The 6,000-nt window shown below is 35.8% G+C and overlaps 1 long non-coding RNA gene across 1 annotated transcript in view; it reads right to left on the bottom strand.

Annotated features, from left to right (window-relative positions):
• Positions 1-598: 598 nt before the first annotated feature.
• LOC132844571 (uncharacterized) overlaps positions 599-6,000 on the bottom strand; it is an 8,686-nt gene continuing 3,284 nt past the window's right edge. Inside the window, exons 3-5 of the long non-coding RNA XR_009648352.1 lie at positions 5,922-5,986; positions 5,673-5,766; positions 599-1,622 (exon numbers count right to left, since the gene is read on the bottom strand). This is a non-coding gene — a long non-coding RNA (uncharacterized LOC132844571). The remainder of the gene's footprint in view (positions 1,623-5,672; positions 5,767-5,921; positions 5,987-6,000) is intronic.

Genomic DNA, 6,000 nt, shown 5'->3' with positions numbered 1-6,000 from the left:
TCTTTGGCTCAATAGACAGTAATGGCAAACTCTTCCAAATGACAGCATAGTGCCTTATTCTAGATGTAAATACATTTGCTCTCTTACAGTATTTTATTACTTCCATAGACTTTTTTGTCTTTTTTCCTGAATTGTGTATTGCACAAACCAATTGAAAATATAACTTAAATCATTTAAAATGTGTGTTTCTACATTTTACTTGCAAGCTATCCATATACAGTCTACGAGGTGTAAACCGTCTAACCATAAATAAACTATCAGTTTGCATTTACTGTCTTTTAAATTCAAAATAAAATGTTGCTTGTAAAAACTGAACAAAAAATCTATGCATTCTTTGATGAGAAGTGTGAGAAAATATTTATCATTAACAGAGGTCTGTAATAAGCTTTGAAACATTCCATGGGTGAAGGAGCAATTCACACTTCTGTCAGACTGGAAAATTATTAATGTCTCCAAGAGACTTATCTCCCTTCTGGACCACTCTCCTATCTGTGAAAAAGAAAAAAAAGTCTGCTTTTCTGTCAGTGAATAATTTACACTTTATTAGCAGTGTGGTGCATATGCAGTGTGGTGCTGAGAAAAAACAGCTTTCGCTCAGCTTGACAACATCAGGGGACCAACATGCTGGAATAATTTAACAATTTTGACAGCAGCTTTATTTACTATTGCTTTCATTAAAAGCCTGTTCAGTAAATGTAAAAAGTTGTATGTTTCTGTCTGGGGTACCTATAGCATGTTGCTAACAAATCAGTGGTAATCAAAGTGTGGCTATGGAATCATGAAAATTTTTTATTAAACTTCAAATCTTGGATTTTGTAAAGTAGAGATTAGACCTTTTGTATGATTTGGGCAAAATATATGTTTTATATGCTTATATGTCTAATAGTTAATGGTGATGGTGTTTAATGTAGGTGAGCATTAGGAAATGTATTTTATGTATGGAATGGTGTGCAAAAAAATAGTTTAAATACAATTGCACTATAGTATCACAGTCTCACAAACTGTGGGTTATACCATTAAGTTAAAGATATTCAGAGCAGCAGGCTGGCTATTACTTTACCCAGGTGTATATAGGGTTGAAATTAAAGGAATATATACAGCTACAGCTCACATAACTGTTAATTCATTTAACCCAAGTTGCCTGAACTCTATTAAGTGTAGCTACAAAATATCTGTGACCAGATTGTTTTTTTTTTTAAAGAAATTTTGTGTAAAGCTTCAGATATATTGATTTTAAAGAGTGAAAGAAGAAAAATCACCAGGAGATATCTGAAATTTGGTAAATGGAACTGTGTTTGGGAGATTGTAATACACTACAGTACCAATGTGACAACTTCCTTAGAATACATTAAAAGCTGTTTTTATTATTGATGAATGAAATCTTGCAGTGTACAACTTTTCATCGTTTGATGTTTAAAGTTCGATCTTTCATAGTTTGAGTGTTCTCCCTGTGTCTTGTAGGTTTCCTCCAGGTACTCCAGTTTCCTCCTCTGTAGGCAGATTGGCAGCCCTAAATTGTCATTATTGTATGCATGGGTGTGTGAGTGTGTGTGCGATAGCTTTCTTGTGCTCTGAGTCTCCTGTGATAGTCTCCTGTGATTGATGTCTTCACTGAATTCACCCTTTAGAAAAAAATAAGAAAACATGACTTAAAAACATAACACTTTTTTAAAAATTATAAAACGCATATTTATTCCAAAGCCTAAGTTCATGGTAAAACAGTGCTTTGGTCAAACATATTAGCATATCGTTATATAATAAAACAACAAAAACAAAACATTGGTAAACAGCTCTGACAGCTAGGAACTGCAAAATTTGAAAAGTCAAAAAAGCATTCAAGGGCTACAGAAAAACAAGTCATGTTTACACAATGACTACTTGGAATTCATTAATCCAGCAATGTGAATTGTGAATTTATTAATTTGTTTGTATATATAAAGATTTGAACTAGAGGTAGGTTATACAGTTTAAATATATTGGATGTTTCATGGATGTTTACTTTGTTTATCTTCTAAAATTCTATTTAGAAAATAGTTTTCTTTTACTGAGATGCTTAAAAAGATGCAGCTTGCCAGAGCACCTTTTTTCAGATTATTTTTGAGTGTGTCTGTTAAGTAAAAAAAAAAACAAAAAACTAAAAGGTTTTTGCATGATTAAAAACCTCTTTGCAATTAACCTTAACCTGCTGGATGCATTCATTTTTTTAGGATATCTACTGTGTTTGTGATTCCATTCATGTGTCCATCTGTCACAAAACAGGGGGCCAAGCGGGTACAATTGCTGATCATGTATTCAATAATTGCAAAATAAACAACTAAAATGGCACTTTCCTGGTACAAATCTTTATTCTAATATAAAGTATACTACTGAATTCAGATCTGATGAATGAGAAGGCCACTCAAGAACAGTGAACTCATTGTCATGTTCATGAAACTAGGTTGAGATAACTTTTGCATTTTGCATTATCATGCTAAAAGTAGCTATTATACAGTGTTGAATTTGTGCCATGAAAGGATGCATATGATCAGGAACAACATTAAATAAGCTGTGGCATTTAATCAATGATTGTTTGGTATTACCTTGAACAAAGTGTAACAAGGAAACATTTATCCAGTCCCTGGTGGAGTGGCCTTGATCTGATTCCAATGATTGCTTGTATTAACTCACATATCCCACATAAACCCTGGTCTACAACAAAATATGCAGTTTGGATAGACTGCTGTGGTGATCGCCAACAGGAAGCAGCCAAAGGTCAACATCAACAACTACATTTTACCACCTCTAAGACTGGTGAATGGTTGGGTCCATGGATTCTTGCTTTTGGTGCCAAAATTTAACCCTAGCAAATGATGATATTTTACAAGAAATTTGATCATGAGATTTCACCAGAAATTGCATGAGTGCATGCCCATAGAACCCTGTAGAACCCTTCAGTGAAGGCCAGAGGACAAAAACTTCACTCATTAGGCAGCATATCCATCAGATCTGTGAATCCTTATGGTCATGCCATCCAGAGCGTGCCATTGGGTGTTTACACACCCAAATTCACGGGTTAATTTACAGAATATGTCCAAAACTCCGTACTGTTTGAAGTACATGCCGGTTTTCTGTCATTTATCACAATGCACAGTGCATAAGTCATATAGTAAAATGACATTGCGTCTTAGCCTGTATAAGCAAAGATTGGCCTACTGGGTAATGAAGGTCCTCTCAATGGCCTATGAAGCTGGATTCCCAGCTTATTACTAAGGAATGAAGGGCAAGTGTAATTTATTTCTAGTCACAGGAGCGGTAGGATCCAATTGCAGATTTAATAATGACAGTGGCAGAAAGCACAAACAGGTGTCTACTGATTCTGCCCATTAGACACAGGCGAACAGATCAAAAACAGGAACAGACAAAGAGACACAGACAAAATAGCAATAACCCAAATGACAGAAGCCAGTCATACACGTGAACCTGAACTTGAAAAAGACACATTGACACAGTATAGCAGAGTAAGCTGGCAGTACTTCATGTTGTGCTTTGGCATGCACATGGTTAAAAGGTCCCCATAATCCAGAAATAACCCGGAAGTGTTTTCGGTTTTTGGTGAGTTTGGCAGGCCTCTGGCAGGCTGGAGGAGTACTTTCAGTGAACAATGTTACAGTACTATTGAGAGGTGTTACACTCCAACAGGGTTACTTTGTAGTTGGCATCAATGTGTACTTTCATCACATTCCAAAAGGACATCATTACTCTTTCTGATTGTGTAAGCATGGTGATCATCTCCGAAGGCCTCACCTTATGACCTTGTAACAGTGGGGCAACTAGGTGTTTAACACTGGTTGGCCGGGAGTTCCACGGTTTCATATTTTTCACTGTTTTGTTTAAATACAGCAAGGAGAGGCAATCTACTTAAGATCAGGATTAGTATTTTAGTTCTTCCATCATTAGTAATAACTTTATTTGTAATAAGTAGATATTAGTTAGATCTCTGATGGGGAAAATTGCAGCATTACTGGTGCACATCCAGATGCTAGAGATCGTTAGTGAGACTGAGATTAGTTTTTTAGGTGAAATTCTGGATGCCCTAGGCAGAGTTGGCAATCCCGCAAATGTAGCATTAGAGCCCTCACAGTGGGGTGAATGGGTGATTATGGCATAATCTCAAAACCACAACTAAGACTAAAGCTTACTCATGGGACCACTAATCGTCTCCGCTTCATGCGTCTAATAGGTTTGCTGAGTCTTTCCTGAAGTTGCCTTGGTTAAGGTTATAGAAGGCACATGAAGTTAGCTAGGCCTTTAGAGACACCAGCATACCAGTTAGGTGTATGCCAGGAGCCAGGTTATTAGTAGGTAATCTTATGGTCTTAGGCAAAAATAGGTTTTTATAAAGAGTTTTTCACACAGAATGTGTTACCCTCATTCTTGCAACATAGTATGTAGTCTCAGAACAGACCTAATTAATCAGTGACAATCCAGAGACAAAGCCAGGGAGAAGACAAGCAGGCTATTAATGACCATTTGATTACTGCACTGAGCCATCACTCTGGTTCCACAATATTAAGACTGTGGTCTTTTTGTAGAAAATTGTTAAAAAAAATGTAGAAATTCTCAGAAAGTTTTCTTATTGATCTAATTATACAATTATTGCGCAGATGGCACCATTGATCCAATGTTAGGACTGGTAAAGATGACATGGGTTCAGCAGAAATGCATACTGCATTCTGTATACAATAATGTACTGTGTTTAAAAGAAACATGGATTAAACAAAATATGTATGTAGCATTAAATGCCATTGATATACATCTAACTGGCAGAGGAGGTGTCACAGTTATTTATAATGATGATTTAGTCATCATACAAAAGCCTAAAGCTAAATAATGGTGGTTTCACTCTTGATCTAATGCTATCACTCAAATTATATATAGAATATATAAATGTCAACATTCTGGAGCTATTATTATCTCATTTTGTTCCAAATATTTCTTAGTCATAAAATATGCACCTTGCCATGCTACTTTGTTCCTCCTCACTCTAGATAATGTAGCTAATGTTCCTCTTCACTCTAGATAATGTAGCTCCACTTAAAAGCAAAAATAATTAAAGAGAAAGAACTAGCATCCTGGTATAATGATCACAGATGCACCTTAAAACAGACTACTAGAAAATTAAAACGTAAAAGGAGTAAAATCTAAATGAGTTGCATTTGAGCCACTGAAAATCTTTTAGTGCCGCTAGATCAGTGTAAATTAGGAATACAACTACCTCAGAAACATGCACACCATCAATATGTAGCAGCAATGAATTCATAAATTATGAGTTATGCTCATACGTACTTAGGAATAACATTCATGAAGTGTGTGTCCATTATTTAAGGTGTCATACAAATAAAATTTAATTGAACACTCTCCCTAGTGATTAGAGGTGACCCACCACTGACTGTGTAGGCACTGGGTAAGTTTGTTCCAGGAAAGAAATGTAGATATAGCAGGAAGCTATAACTAATATTATATCACTGTAAGCATGTAAAGTGTATGCCTAATAAGACATTGCATTAGCCTCACTTTACACTATAATGTAAATAGTGATCACTTGTATAAACAAATTGTGCTTGCATTATGGATGACTTGTTTCACACATTCGGCAAAGTGTGAGTGTGAGTGTGACTTTTGTTTGCACTTACACCTTACTCTTCACCTTTCTCTTTTAAGGATAATGTCCACATGTGATTTTCATATCCTTTGTGAAGGGAAAGCGAATTTAATCATCTTGTTCAGCTGGCGGAAAGGAAAATCTCAGTTAAAACTTAAGTAACCTTCAACTCTGATTACTTCTTAATTCATTTTCTTTATTTTCTGCTCCAGTTTTCTCATTTTTCAGGATTTTTCCAAAATGGTCTACTTTCCCCCCTAAGGTTTCTTGAAGCAATTACCTCTCACTCTGGCCATGGCATGAGTAAGATATCTGACGTTGGGTGCATTAAGCTTCTTGTTCAGCCTGTAAACAAGATA

Source organism: Tachysurus vachellii, chromosome 4 (genome assembly GCF_030014155.1).
Source record: "Tachysurus vachellii isolate PV-2020 chromosome 4, HZAU_Pvac_v1, whole genome shotgun sequence".
In the NCBI taxonomy this organism is placed as follows: Eukaryota; Metazoa; Chordata; class Actinopteri; order Siluriformes; family Bagridae; genus Tachysurus; species Tachysurus vachellii.
The sequence above is the reverse complement of the archived record's forward strand: the minus strand, read 5'-3'. Positions and strand labels throughout refer to the sequence as shown.